At 32.3% G+C, this 14,567-nt stretch overlaps 1 long non-coding RNA gene across 13 annotated transcripts in view; it reads left to right on the forward strand.

The window, feature by feature from the left end:
• LOC106837716 (uncharacterized) overlaps window positions 1-14,567 on the forward strand; it is a 115,327-nt gene that overhangs the window by 59,875 nt on the left and 40,885 nt on the right. For 5 of the 13 annotated variants that reach the window (XR_011506908.1, XR_011506912.1, XR_001399700.3 and 2 more), the window contains exons 6-7: window positions 9,139-9,220; window positions 12,301-12,419. This is a non-coding gene — a long non-coding RNA (uncharacterized lncRNA). Of the gene's footprint in view, window positions 1-9,138; window positions 9,221-12,300; window positions 12,420-12,676; window positions 12,819-13,670; window positions 13,700-14,393; window positions 14,505-14,567 lie in introns of those variants that run through there. The other 8 variants (XR_011506911.1, XR_006532338.2, XR_006532343.2 and 5 more) reach the window with 4 other exon arrangements.

Genomic DNA, 14,567 nt, shown 5'->3' on the forward strand with positions numbered 1-14,567 from the left:
AGAGAAATTCTTATTTACAAAGTTACTTTGGATGTTTTCTTAGGAAAATGAAAACGAGGCCGAATTTAACAGTGCAGGCAGGCCTTGATTTAAATAAGAAATAAACATATAAATATAATGAACTCTGGTATAATAAGTGTTTCAAGTTCTAGGCATAAATACATTAGGTAACTTCCCTAGACTATTCTATGCAGTTTTGCCCTTTGCCACTACCTATTTGTCTGAAATTTGAATTCTCAACATTATCTCCATGTCAAAACATGAATATATTGAATGCGGAATTGAAATATACACCCCTTTGTGAGCAATCACTCCTGACTTCTTGCCTAGGCTGTCACTTTCACTCTTTCTGTTATAGCCTATAAATAAATTTATTCAAATTTTTTTCAATATTGTTTAATCCGGCTCTTCAAGTTGTTTCTTTTTTTTTTTTTTTTTTTTTAAAGATTTTTTTATTTTTTCCTTTTTCTCCCCCAAAGCCCCCCGGTACATAGTTGTGTATTCTTCGTTGTGGGTTCCTCTAGTTGTGGCATGTGGGACGCTGCCTCAGCGTGGTCTGATGAGCAGTGCCATGTCCGCGCCCAGGATTCGAACCGACAAAACACTGGGCCGCCTGCAGCGGAGCGCACGAACTTAACCACTCGGCCACGGGGCCAGTCCTCAAGTTGTTTCTTTATGCCCCTAGTATTTGGTGCCCTATAGTCAGAACTTAAAATTGGCAATTTGTCTTCCAAATCCTTAACAAGACAGCTTAGTAAAATACATTGAGTTTTTCTAAAAATTGATTTTTCAATTGATCTGTATTCATTTTATTTTAGCCCTCAGAATATTAGAACCGTAATAAACTTCTTCCTTAATGTTTTAAATTACATTTATGTCAATAATAATTGATAGAAAGTAAAATTCTCAAAAGAGAGCAGATTTCAGTTTGGTATATAACTTCATCCTTTGGCTCTAGATGTATCTTCTAAAAATACTTTTTATATCTTTTCTCTAGGCTAAACATACCCAAGTCCTTCCACTGGTTCTCATAGTATGAATTCTAGACCATCAGTATCCTTGATATTCCACTTTGGATCTGCTACATTTTGTCAGTATTCTTTTTAAAATATTGTGTATAGAACCGAACCCAATATACTCAGTGTGGTCTGAGGTACAAAATACAGTGCATCTCTTATGAATAAGATACTTCTGTTAATGCAACCTGATTCCACTAACTTTGTCATCAGCACTGTTGTTTCACCTTTAATTGCAGTCCACTGAAACCCTAAGTTTATCAGAAGTGTGTTTCAAATCCTAGTATAAATTTAGATTTGGCAGGCATTTTTTGAATACCTATTCACTACTAGATATGCTTATAAAAGTTTAAGATTGTACATACAATCTTAACAACAGGGCTATGATAAAGACATTAATAGGCCCATTTCACAAAGAGGAAACTGAGGCTCCGTGTACTAAAATAACTTACTCAGGGGCCAGCCCAGTGGTATAGTGGTTAAGTTCACACACTCTGCTTCAGCAGCCCAGGGTTGGCGGGTTCGGATCCCAAGTGCAGATGTACACACCACCCATCAAGCCATGTTGTGGCAGTGTCTCACATACAAAATTGAGGAAGATTGGCACAGATGTTAGCTCAGGGACAATTTTCCTCTCCAAAAATAAATAAATAGATAAATAAATAAAATAACTTACCCAAGATAAGGATTCATAAGGGACAGAGCCAGGATTCCATCTTGGGTCTTCTGACTTTAAATTCACTGTTCTTTATCCTTCCTGCCTCAGTAAATTATTTCTGTTCTGTATTATATTGATAAAGTTAGAAATGCAGAAATTGACCAGTGAATTCTATTGCACTTAGGATGATTTTAGAGCTTAGGAGACACACCTAGGATTTTTCAATGTTTTTGTTAAATGTGATGATGCCTTATGTAAACTAAATGAACTGAAATTAGAGCAGTGTAAGAGTAAATATGCCTAAACACAAATGTTAAATCATTTACAAGGAGGTGAGGGGGGAAATTATTAATTTATATAAAATGTGTATAATTTTTACTGTATATTAAAAATTTTATTAAATCTGTTACCTAATATGGAAAGAAAACTAATTTAAGGTAGTTAAAGATTCCCATTCACTCAGATTCATGTTAAGGTTGACTCCTTAAGCAAGACATTTACTTATTTTGTCTTACCTTTCAAAATGAGTATTTTTTTCTTAGAAGATCATAAGAATGAAAAATTTGATATATATCAAAAGCCAATAGAGATCATTAAGAGCCCACAGGCCAGAATATAAACCACCAGATTTGGAACTAAGGCTGTTGTGTAAAGATAAAGGACAAGAACTGAATGGTTCTGTTTCCTGATTTTTTTTTTTTTAATAACACTTTTTTTTTGGTTCTGCATCTAGCCGTTAGGACTCTTTCCATACCTAGTTAGGGAATTAGAAACAGAGATTTAAGGGATAGAGGCACTATGATGTTTTCAGTGGACTAAGAAGTAAGAGTGGAGAAATGGAAGGGGCCATACCAGGGAGCATTGCCACATTTGGATGGAGGATAGGTATGAAATAATGAAACCAGTTATCTGCTCAGCACAGTATTCAATACTGAGAATAACTGTCTGTATTCAAAAGTTCTTATGGGGGCAAGCGCAGTGGCGTAGCGGTTAAGTTTGCAGGTTCTGCTTCTCAGTGGCCTGGGGTTCGCCAGTTCGGATCCCAGGTGCAGACATGGCACTGCTTGGCAAAACCCATGCTGTGATTGGTGTCCCAAGTATAAAGTAGAGGAAGATGAGCACAGATGTTAGCTCAGGGACAGTCTTCCTCAGCAAAAAGAGGAGGATTGGCAGTAGTTAGCTCAGGGCTAATCTTCCCCCCAAAAATTAATTAATTAATTTTAAAAAGTAAGGATAAAAGGAAAAGGGATTAGCCTCTAGCAGTAGATTCAGTGAAGATTCAGAGATCAATATACACCTTCGGGGAAGAAAGAACTGGAAAGCAATTTATTATAAATGTCTCAGTTCTTCCAGGAACCTTGAAGAATCGCTCAGTAGGAGAGGATAATCACTATACTCAAATGATGAGCAATTTTATTTGTTCCACTTGCTGCTTACCTGGTAGCCACAGTAGCATCATTGCTTGATCAATCTTCTGTCCACTCATGAATACTTCATATGCTTCTCTAGCTTATAGGGACCCTTTTTTTATAAATATATAACTACCATACTTCTAACACTAATAAAATTAATAATAATAATATCTGGTTCCTGTTAAAATTCCTGATCATTTCCAAAAGGTCCTCATACTGCATTTGGTTGTCATGTCTCTTGAAAGAGACCTTTTAACTAGAATGGTAGAGTGTTTTCATTGGAGGGAAGTAGGAAATACTGGATAGATCCTGATTATACAGACCTTGATACTAGAACAGAGAAGACTTTACTTGGGAAACCACAGTTATATTCTTGAATGTATGAATTTTAGGAAATTTTATTAATTGACTAAAGATGGGAAGTCCAGCTGAAATGCCATAGTAGGTATAAGGTACTTAGACCTAGTTTTAAGGTATGAAATAAAGAATGGCAAAGAATTTGATGAACTGAGATCTCAGAGAATCAGTTGGTTTTTATTGACTAACTGAATGCAAGGAATGATTGACACAGGATCAAAATTGAGTATAAAGTGAGAATAGCAAGGGAAAGTATCCATAATTTGAGTGCAAAAGAAGAATGTATCTAAGAAGAAAAAACTGTTGAGATAAACAGCATATTTATTTATGTTCTTATCAAACCTTTTCTGTTCCATTTCTTGCTGACATTATGGTATATTTGTAATTTATATCTAGAGAGTAAAGTCGTCAAAAATTAACTCAAAAAATATAAATGTTTGGCTTATAAGTAGTTTAACTTTGTATGTAAGGAAGCTATTGTTAGGGAATCTAATAATAAAATGATGACATGTTTGGGGAGCTTATATATATAGCCTTACTTTCCTGGAATAAATTGTCTTGATTGAAATCCACTTCACATACAGTTTCTAAGTAATCATTCATTCTTTCATTTCTTCATCAGAAAAAAGCAACGAAGTGTAGAACAGTACTTTTTATTCACTTAAACTCAAAAAACTAGGTTTTTTGGATGATTAAACAAGTTTTTGGATTATATCTAAATATTATTTTATTGCATGCCTGTTAGCAACACTGGATTTTAAATGTGTCTTCTCTAGTTAACATAATGTTGTTGTTTTTAAGCATTTATATCCAAAAAACAGAAATAAAAGAAAAGCAAATTTTAATCTGTCTGTGAATTTTATATATTTGGACATTTCATAAAACTTTCAATTTCCTATTAAAGTAATGAAAAATTGCCATCGTTAGTGAAATTGTCATGCAGTTTAGTTAGACCCCATAATTTAGGCCCTTGCCTAAAGATGGTAAAGAATGACTAATTTTTAATTTTCTCCAAGTATATTATCAACATATCTTACGACTTGTGTAAAATTCTGCTGTCCTGAGCAAGGATGGTCATTCTGTGGCCCAGAGACTATATATAGTCAGCTCCGTAGAGGCTTAGTGCAGAGTTTGAAGCATATTTGAGGAAAATAATTGCTATTACAAATTGTGCTGAATCCAGATTAAAAGTAAAATTAAGTATTTGAAACATCTAAAGTAGTGACGCATAAAGCACATGTCTAAATAACAAAGCAGCAGAAATATTTTCATGCCATATATTAGCCTATGAATATCCCTATCATGTGACAGTGGAAATAGTTTGTAGATTCAAAGAAATTTTGAGTTTAAATAACCCCTTCTTAAAGGCGTAATATAAAACCTACTTTGGCAGCTCCAAAGTAGAAGATCACTGTAAGTGGAAAGGAAGAAATCAAAGCTTACCAGATTGGGTGATTATTGTTGCTGTTAAACACAGGAAAAAAAAGATGTTGCTTCTCTTTGGCTGGAATTGCACCACTCTAATCTTTCGACTCAATACATTTAAATCAAGAATTTTCATATTTTTCTGGAGTATGGAAATAAACTTTTTCTAATAGTTTAAATTTAATTAGGTTTTCAAATAGAAAGCAGTTATTTTTAATTATCTCAATTAAAAATAGAAATAAAGGTAGGGGAAAAAATCTTCCTCTAAGGATGTTTATTAAAACATTAATGATAAAATTGCAATATTGTCACAGAAAGTAATGATCTTTAACAGATGGAATTAAGACGAGAGAAATTATAGCATGTTTGCTGAGAGGAATGATCCAATAGAGAGAAAATTAAAGATATAGAGGAGAGTGCTAGAGGAATATCCATAAGTAAGCAAGAGAGGATAAAATCTAGGGATTGGTCTTATGAACAGTGATTGTTCATCCATAATACAGAGAAGGAATAGTTACATGGGCACAGATACATGAGGGTAGATAGATGTGGTGGGAATTGGCAGAAAATCTCTTCTGATAGCTGTGTTTTCTGAGTGAGAGTGAGGATGAAAGGGGAGATATTGGAAGTTTGAAAGGAGATACCTGTCTGATTTTTTTCTAGAAGAATGAGAGAATGAACAGACCAAGGTTGCCAGACACCTCTTGAACCAATTTTAGGTATAAAAGATTTATAAAGTAAACTTATTTCTGTTCACAGATGACATGATCCTATATGTGGAAAACCCTTGATTCCACACACAGACACAGACAAAAACCTGTTATAACTACTAAGTAAATTCAGCAAAGTTGCAGGATTCAAAATCAACACTCAAAAATAGTTGTGTCTATGCACTAACAATGAACAATCTGAAAAGGAAATTAAGAAAATTTCATTTACCGTAGCATCAAAAAGAAAAAAATGCTGAGGAATAGAATTAACCAAGATGACAAAAAACTTGTACACTGCAAACTAAAAACACTGCTAAAAGAAATTAAAGACAAATGGGAAAGACATCCCATGTTCATGTATTGAGAGTCTTAATATTGTTAAGATGACAGTACTACCCAAAGTGATCTACAGATTCAGTGCAATCCCTATCAGAATTCCAGTGACATTTTTTCCACAAATAGAAAAACCCATCCTAAAATTCACAGGACACTCAGGGGAGACCAAATAGAAAACAATCTTGAAAAAGAAGAACAAAGTTGGAGATCCCACACTTCCTGATTTCAAAGTTTAATACAAAGCCATGGTAATTAAACCATATGGTACTGGCATAAAGGCAGACATATAGACCAAGGGAATAGTCTAGAGGGCCCAGAAATAAACCCTTGCATATGTGTTCAAATGATTTTCAACATGTCTGCCAAGATCATTCAATGGGAAAAAGACAGCCTTTTGAACAGATGGTGTCAGAAAACGGGGTATCCACACATAAAAGAATGAAGTTGGACATTTTACCTCACACCATATAGAATAGTTAGCTTAAAATAGGTCAAAGACCTAAACATAAGAACTAAAACTGTAAAACTTGTAGAAGAAAATATAGGGGGAAAGCTTCATTACATTGGACCTGGCAGTGATTTAAGTATGATACTAGAAGCACAGGCAACAACGGCAAAAAGATAAATTCATCAAAATTTAAAACTTCTGTGCATATAGGGACACTATCAACAGAGTGAAAAGGCAACCTTTAGAATGAGAGAAAATATAATTTGCAAATCATAGATCTGATAAGGGATTAATATTCAGAATATATAAAGGACTATAACTCAGCAATGAGAAACAACCCAGTTAAAAAATGAGATAAGGTTCAATAGACATTTCCCTGAAGAAGATATAAAAATGAGTAATAAACACAAGAAAAGATCCTCAACATCACTAATCATTAGGGAAACGAAAATCAAAACCACAGTGAGATAGCACTTCGACCCCATTAAGATGGCTATTATCAAAAAAAAACAGAAAATAAGTGTTGACAAGGCTGTGGAGAAATTAGAACCCTTGTGCATTGCTGATGGAAGTGTAAAATGGTATGCCACTGTGGAAGACGGTATAGCAGTTCCTCAAAATTTAAAAGTAGAATTACCATATGATTCAGTGATACCACTTTTAGGGGTATACCCAAAAGAAGTGAAAGCCAGGCTCAAACAGATATTTGTATGCCATGTTCATAGCAGCATTAATCATCATAATGAAAAGATCAAAACAGCCTAAATGTCCATAGACAGATAAATGGATAAACAAAATGTAGTATGTACATAAAATTGAATACTACTTAGTCATAAAAAGGAAAGAAAGAGTCTGATATATGCAACAATATGGATGAACATTGAGAAAGTTATGCTAAGTGAAATAAGATGCAAAAGGACCAATATTGTATGATTCCATTTATATGAAATACCTAGAATAGGCAAATTCATAGAGATAGAAAGTAGAATGATGCTTTCCAGGGGCTGAGAGGATGGGGAGATAATGGGCAGTTAGTGTTTAATGGATACAGTTTCAGTTGATATAGATGAAAAGATTCTAGGGAGGGTGGTGATGGTTGCACAACAATGTGAATGTACTTAATGCTACAGAACTGTATACTTTAAAATGGTAAAATTTATGTATATTAAACCACAATTTTTAAAAATGAAGACATTCTTACTGTGACTTTTTTTTTTAAAGATTTTTTTTACTTTTCCTTTTTCTCTGGTACATAGTTGTATATTTTTAGTTGTGGATCCTTCTGCTTGTGGCATGTGGGACGCCACCTCAGCATGGCTAGATGAGTGGTGCCATGTCCGCTCCCAGAATTCGAACCAGTGAAACCCTGGGCCGCCAAAGCAGAGTGTGCGAACTTAACCACTCAGTCACAAGGCCAGCCCCACTGAATTTTTTTTTAAAGATTTATAAAACTATTTTTCAGTAATCACATTTATTTCTTTCAAGTTTGGCACACTTGGCTTAGTTTAAAATAGACTTAGCAAAAAAAAACAAAAAAATGGAGGGTTGGAATTGAAATGACCCTATTTATTTCTTCTTGATTTTGAAATAATCATTCATTTGATTTTAGAATAATCATTTAATGTATATGTCTACTGTACAGGGGCAAAGAACAATATGTAGTCTTGAACAGTTATTTGTTTCGTGATTTTTTCTTATAGTTTAAGTGATTTCAGATTCTTTCTCAGAAATAATTGTATCTGTTTAGTACACTAGTATACCGACTAGTGTAGCTGGGATAGTGCCTGGCACATAGTAGGTGTTCAATAAAATATATTTTTAAATGAAAAATATATATATATAAATTTTGTGTATTTGAAAATGTCATGTTTACGTTTTGGTCTGAAAAGTGGGTTTGAGTGGGGGAGGGTAGCCTAAAGGACAGTTCCTTAATGTAATTGATAAATACAAATATGTATTATGTATTTCTTAAATCATCACAGATTTATTTTGGTTTTATATTAAAAATTGTACAGAAACTTGAAACAATAACAGAATAATATGTGAAACGTGTTGCTCAGATAGGAGATTAGCTACATATGTTTTTTAATGGGAAAATATTCACGAAGAATGTGGACTATATGACAGTTGTGCTTTGTATAAACCATTAGATTATTAGAAGGGAGGGGCAAATTTCAGAGCACATCACCTTATTCTGTATTATAGCATTGAAGTAGTAGTATTGAAGTATTGTAGGTTTAGTGTAGCCATTTTAATGATGAGAAAACTGGGCCAAAAGAGGTTATCAAGGCTTGAGCGAGAGTGGTGGCAGTTTTCTGGTATCTTTCATTCCTGTAATTTCATTCCTACATCTTAGTAAGTGGAAACTGTTTAGGCGTATACTTCCTTGCCTGGCGAAAAGTGGAGACAGGTAGGGGATAGGAAAGTCAAGAGCCACAGGATTCCTGTTTTATTTCTCATCTCTGGGTACAAACACCTTTCCAAGGCTTCATATTCTAGAATTACTTCTTATAACAAAGTGATATCCAATTCTAACAGAGTATTCTAATAGGGAAATGTCGAGGGTAAAATAATATTTGGATTGTTTTTAACATAAATTATCTAAGAGAAAATCGGTTTGTTTTGAGTCTTTTGTATGTTTTTGCTTTATTTAGTATTAAAATATTTTACATGACCTCTAGTCATTTCCTTTAAAAGCATATTTGCATTTTACCAGCTTGAATTTATTGAAACTCAGCTCTTGTGTGTCATTTCTTATTTTTCTCTTGATATGAAGTCTTACCTGCTTGATGAAGATGTCTTTTGAAAGATGTACTACAAGGAATGAAACGCTGTTTGTAAATAATGCTTTTACCAAGGTAAAGACTAAATTTTATGAATTCAGTTTTTGTTTGTAAAAGAAAAAAATAATTTTATATATTTAATGCATTCAAAAGTTTGATTAAATATTTAATTGTATTGAATTATTAAGTTGACCCAGGAAAAAAATGCTTTTCTTTTATTATACATCTTTGTGTTCCCAACTTATAACAATGTGCTTAGCACGTAGTAGGCTTTCCTTAAATTTTCATGTAGAAATGTTTAATTATGCTACTTAAAAGCTTCTAAGAAATAATTTATACATACTATGTCAATGTTAGAATCTTTAAGCATGGATTTTTTAATGTATTTATCCTCTTTTTTCCTAAAAGAAAATTTTTTTTGTATCTTTAGGTGCTAATGTGTGTTTAAAAAAACAAAACCTTGGAGTAAAGTAGCAGCACATAATGGTTTGTGGATTTTGAAAAGGTGCAGGCCATATTGTGCTGCCTCAAAAATACAAGGATCTGATCTTCTGAAGAAATTGTATTTCTTTTTATTCATAGCTCTTATGATAGCAATGTCAGCAGTGCCTTAGCAGCACGTAAATATTGGCGTTAAGATTCTAAAATTATCTCCAGTATTAACTGTGCTGCTGAAGTAAGGTTGGCCATACTCAACAGTCATATTTTAATATGTATTAATATTACTGATGTATTTTCAGTTTTATTGATAATTTTATGTTTATGATTCTATAAAAATAAGTTAGTATGTACTAACTTTTCAGATCTATTGAGTTTATTAAAGTAGTATAACTGCAATTTAATAATTGTGTTGAATGCTGTTAAGAGTTTATTGAATGAGATTATATAGCATCAAATAAATTTAACTCATTTATATTCAAGGTAAACATTCAGATTTACTTAGGATAAAACAGAAATATTAGTTTTCCAGTTGTTTCTGTAGTAAAAAGAAATTACTTTAAAGATACTTGCTTATCTCAGATAAATGTACATTATAAAATATACATTTTGAACAGAACTTAAAAGATAATTTCTAGTAATGCTTCTAAATATTTTTTTATAAGGGAAGAGGGAAAGTATCAAAACATGTGAATTAAATTTCTGAAATCCTGGGTCTTAAAATGCACTTAATCATAACTTTAAAGGGAGGGAAGACCATACAGATGACCAGCCTATTCGTTGGGTAGCTCAGGAAACAGAAACTCAAATTAATTTCTTACACATGATAGATTAGGATCTTAATCCTATGGCTTCTAACTTTGTACTATCATATTGTTTTTTCTTGTTTCTATTAAAACTTTTTTTAAATCCTTAGCTGAAGATTTTTATCAGACAAGTTGAAAATATGAAAGCATTGTTTGCTTTTTTTGTATCCAATATTTAACTTCAGTGTTACACCAAAAGTTACTATTGTACTTATTAATTTTATAAATGCGAATACAGTCAAAATTTTTAATTGAATTAAAATTTGAAGGAAAATATTTTCTTTATCTGCTGTTCCTTATTTGTTGATGTTTTATTGTCATTAAACTAAAAATTGATGTTCAGGAGAAGACAAGTGTGTTTGTATAGTGTACCGTACTTCTATTCTTATTTCCTACAAGGAATATCTTACCCTTTTCAATTGTAACTGAGCAGAAAATCTGCAAAATAAAAGCAGTTCTTAATGAATCATTTCCAATTATAATTATCTATTTCGGAAACCCTAAAAGTATTTCAGATGTAATTTAAGGAATTGTATTTGAGGATCTAAAAAGAAAATATTTTATAAGACAAAGCTCTCATTTTTAAGGATAATCTCACATTTGCCCAAAGGAAGCACTATACCATATATATGGTGTCTAGAACTAAATGTCAGCTTTTACATGGAAATAATATTGCCTTGGTGGTTTTAACCATCATTCATCATGCTCTTAACCTGTTTCGTTTGTTTCATTTGAACCATTTTATGAAAGATTGTAACAAATATATGGTAATTTTTTGTTCCACTAAAAGTGTTCTGGGATCTAACACATGGATGCTTAGAAATATTTATTGAATGAATTGCAAAGTTTGTCCAGTATATTCCAGAACAACTCAGGAGTTAGATTTCTTTTTTTCGTTTTTGTTTTCCTAAATGTATGTGAAGTCAGATTTTAGAAAATTATATTTAGTCTAATCTGCCTACTAAATGACAAAGGGAACACTGGATTTTACATTTACTAGGTAAATCTTTGTGTCTAGGTGCTCCAGATGTGAAGAAGGACCACTGGGGGCTATTACAGCTAAATGAAAACTTTTTTTGTTTTAATCCTGAGAATAGATTAAAGAAAAATTGAAATATTAGGGGAGTAAGAAAATGTAGAAAAACTGTTGGCATTGAAATTCATTGTAACTGTATGCAGCTTCTTTCCAGTGTCTTATTAGAGAAGAGGAAATAGCCTGTCAATGCCTAATGAAACACACATTTAGGTAACTCAACAGGACTGGAAGTTTTATTTGTAAGAGTTAATATACTTCCATCTTTGTGAAATTTTGAAACACATAAAAAGCAAATAGTAAAATAAAAGTTAGACCCTTTAATGTTAATCTTAATTTGGCTATTTTTCAAAGAAGAAATAGTTATATATGAGTGTATATTTTCATTTTTTCCATCTTCTTTGGAAAAAAAATCCTAATCTTTTTCATTCAGTTTTCTTTTTAAGTTGATGCCAAATCATTCCAATATCGAGCATCTTAAATCTGTTACTTCGAGTATGGATTGAGTTTAGAGCTAACTCAGAGGACTTCAGGCAAGTATCCAGGAGGTAGTGAGAGGAATGTTTTAATAGTTCAAAAATTCGGTTTGCATCCTATATTCAAATGCAAATCTCTTAAGATCACACATACTGACATGTGATAGTATATTTGAAAATTTGGCCATAGACTAAATTCCATATTTAACAGCAAAGATTTTCTCCAATCAATTATATGTTATTTTGGTTGTTATAGAATTATGGGTGTTAAGCCAGTGAGTAATCATTATTGATACATGCCCAGGTTAGCAAGATTATACATTCATAAACTGTGATCTCTAAGTTAACTTATTTATTTAGAAGTTGACGTTCTAAATCAAACTTTATTTTTTCCTTTTGCAGGTGGATATTACTATCCCTTATTCATGGAAAAAGTTGTATTCTAAGTGTTGTTTCTCGTTGAGTATTAACAAAAAGGAGAAAAATTAATGTCCTAAAGTTTTGAGATAGATTTGGCTCTAGTAAGTATTTAGACATACTGCTTGCATATCTGGGAGAAGAAATGAGACCATTATCAGTACATTTCCAGCTGAAAAATTCTATTTTCTTACCTCTTATCAAGGAATTTCTTACAATTTCTGTTGTATTACCAATAGCTTAAGCTCATTTAATGCAGAATTAACTCCTCTACCAGAAATTTAATAATTTATGTTATTCCCTTGTTTATGAAATATATCCCACGGATTTCTGATGTCTTTTTTTTTTTTTTTTTTTTTAGACTATATGCAGTGAAGAAAATGTTGGCCAAATAAATAAGTTTAAACCTTTTATGTTAAAATTACTGTGCAAAGTGACAAGTTAGTTGCTGGGGGGTTTCTTGTCTTTAATATACTAAAATTAAATGCAACATTTATAATTTCTATTTGGGTCTATTTCTTGATTATTAATACATTGAATTCATGCAAAAATTTCATGAGTAATACACTTAGATTAGCATATTGATGAGCACAAGTCTTCCTTAATTCTGTGGGACTTTGAATAATCTGATATTTATTATTACTTGTGATTGGACTTCTGTGTTTTGAAGAACTATAAACTGCCTGGAGAATCTCATTATTATTTATATTTATCTTATGCTATAGGGTTAGATTTTGTTTGAGAAATTGTGCTGCGCAAAAAGAAAACTTTTAAGGCACTTTTACACTAAATGTTCCTCAATTTGATTAACTTGTTATGAAAGGCAGTTTATATATTTCTGTTTCATAATTTAACCATTTAGCATGGATTATTCTATTAAACAATATCTTTAGGAAGTGGTAGAAACTTTAAATCACCCCAGAGTTTCTTATTTCCCACATCTTATTTTATAATTTGGGAATATTTATATTTATGAAAGTAACATTTTCAAGGATATAAGTTCTTATAGTACCATTAAAATATTTTTTCTCTTTGGACTTAATGCATATGCTAATAAACTATAGGTAATTTTTTTTAAGTTTCCATGTTATCAATTAAAAATACCCTTTAGCATGAAGCAATGAAGCATAGAGTATTTGTTGTCCCATAGTATAAGTTGAGACAGTACATCATTTCATAAGAGAATTTGTAAATTTTAACATAGTCTACACAGACTTTTTATATTAATTTATATTTTCATGAATGTTTTTTCTGGCAGTGTGAAAATACTAATGTTTGACAAAGAGCATTAAAAATAGATTTGAAATATTTATATATAAAGAGAGTGGTACAGATTTATTTATTCTGCTATTTAGGTACTGAGAATCAGCACTGAACAAAACAGGTAAATTTCAGCCTTCATGGAACTTACAATCTTGGGAATGAGGCATGAGTAATAGAATAGACAAAACACTGATAGGTACTGTATGTGGTATGTCAGATGGTGATAAGTTCTGTGGAGGAAAATAAAGCAAGGGAGGTGGAAAGGATGGGATTAAGATGTTTGGAAGGCAGGAGAGGTATGTTTTTAAATAGTATGGTGAGAAAATGCCTCACAGAGATGACATTAGAACAAAGACCTAAAAAATGATATGGGAGAAAACCATTAAGAGCCTTTCAGGCAGATGAAATAACAACTACAAAGACCTTGAGGCTGAAGCATTTTTTGGTGTGTACAAGGAACAACAAGGAGGTCTGGGTGGCTATGATCAAATATACAAGAGGAGAATCATATCTCATAGGATCAAAGAGTTATGGGGTCATATCTTAATAGCTGTATAAGCTTTTTTCTTAATTTACAGATTTAATTTTCCATACTTCTTTAAGAGAACCTTGAGAATTGTATGTGCCTCAGCCTATTTGACTTTTGTACATGGAACAGAATATTTTTACAAATTTGACTCAAGGTTGGAACCTTCATCTGAGATCATTTAGAATGTAAACAAAATGTTTAAATGGCCGGTTAATAGGTATATGTGTGATGATCAGGTTTTTATGCTTTGATGGCTCTGAAATTGTTTTTTACTTGATCATTTTAGCTAATCAAAGCTAATGGCTCCAAGAGACACTCTGAACTTGTTCATGTTTGTCTTTTACCCAAATGAACTACAATCATCTTTGACTCCTCCACTCTTGGAATTCCTGCCATAGTTAAGTACTTCATTATTTCTCACTTATCGCTATTCTGCAGCATCTTAGCTGAGGAGTTCTTT

This window comes from Equus asinus, chromosome 11 (genome assembly GCF_041296235.1).
Source record: "Equus asinus isolate D_3611 breed Donkey chromosome 11, EquAss-T2T_v2, whole genome shotgun sequence".
Lineage (NCBI taxonomy): Eukaryota > Metazoa > Chordata > Mammalia > Perissodactyla > Equidae > Equus > Equus asinus.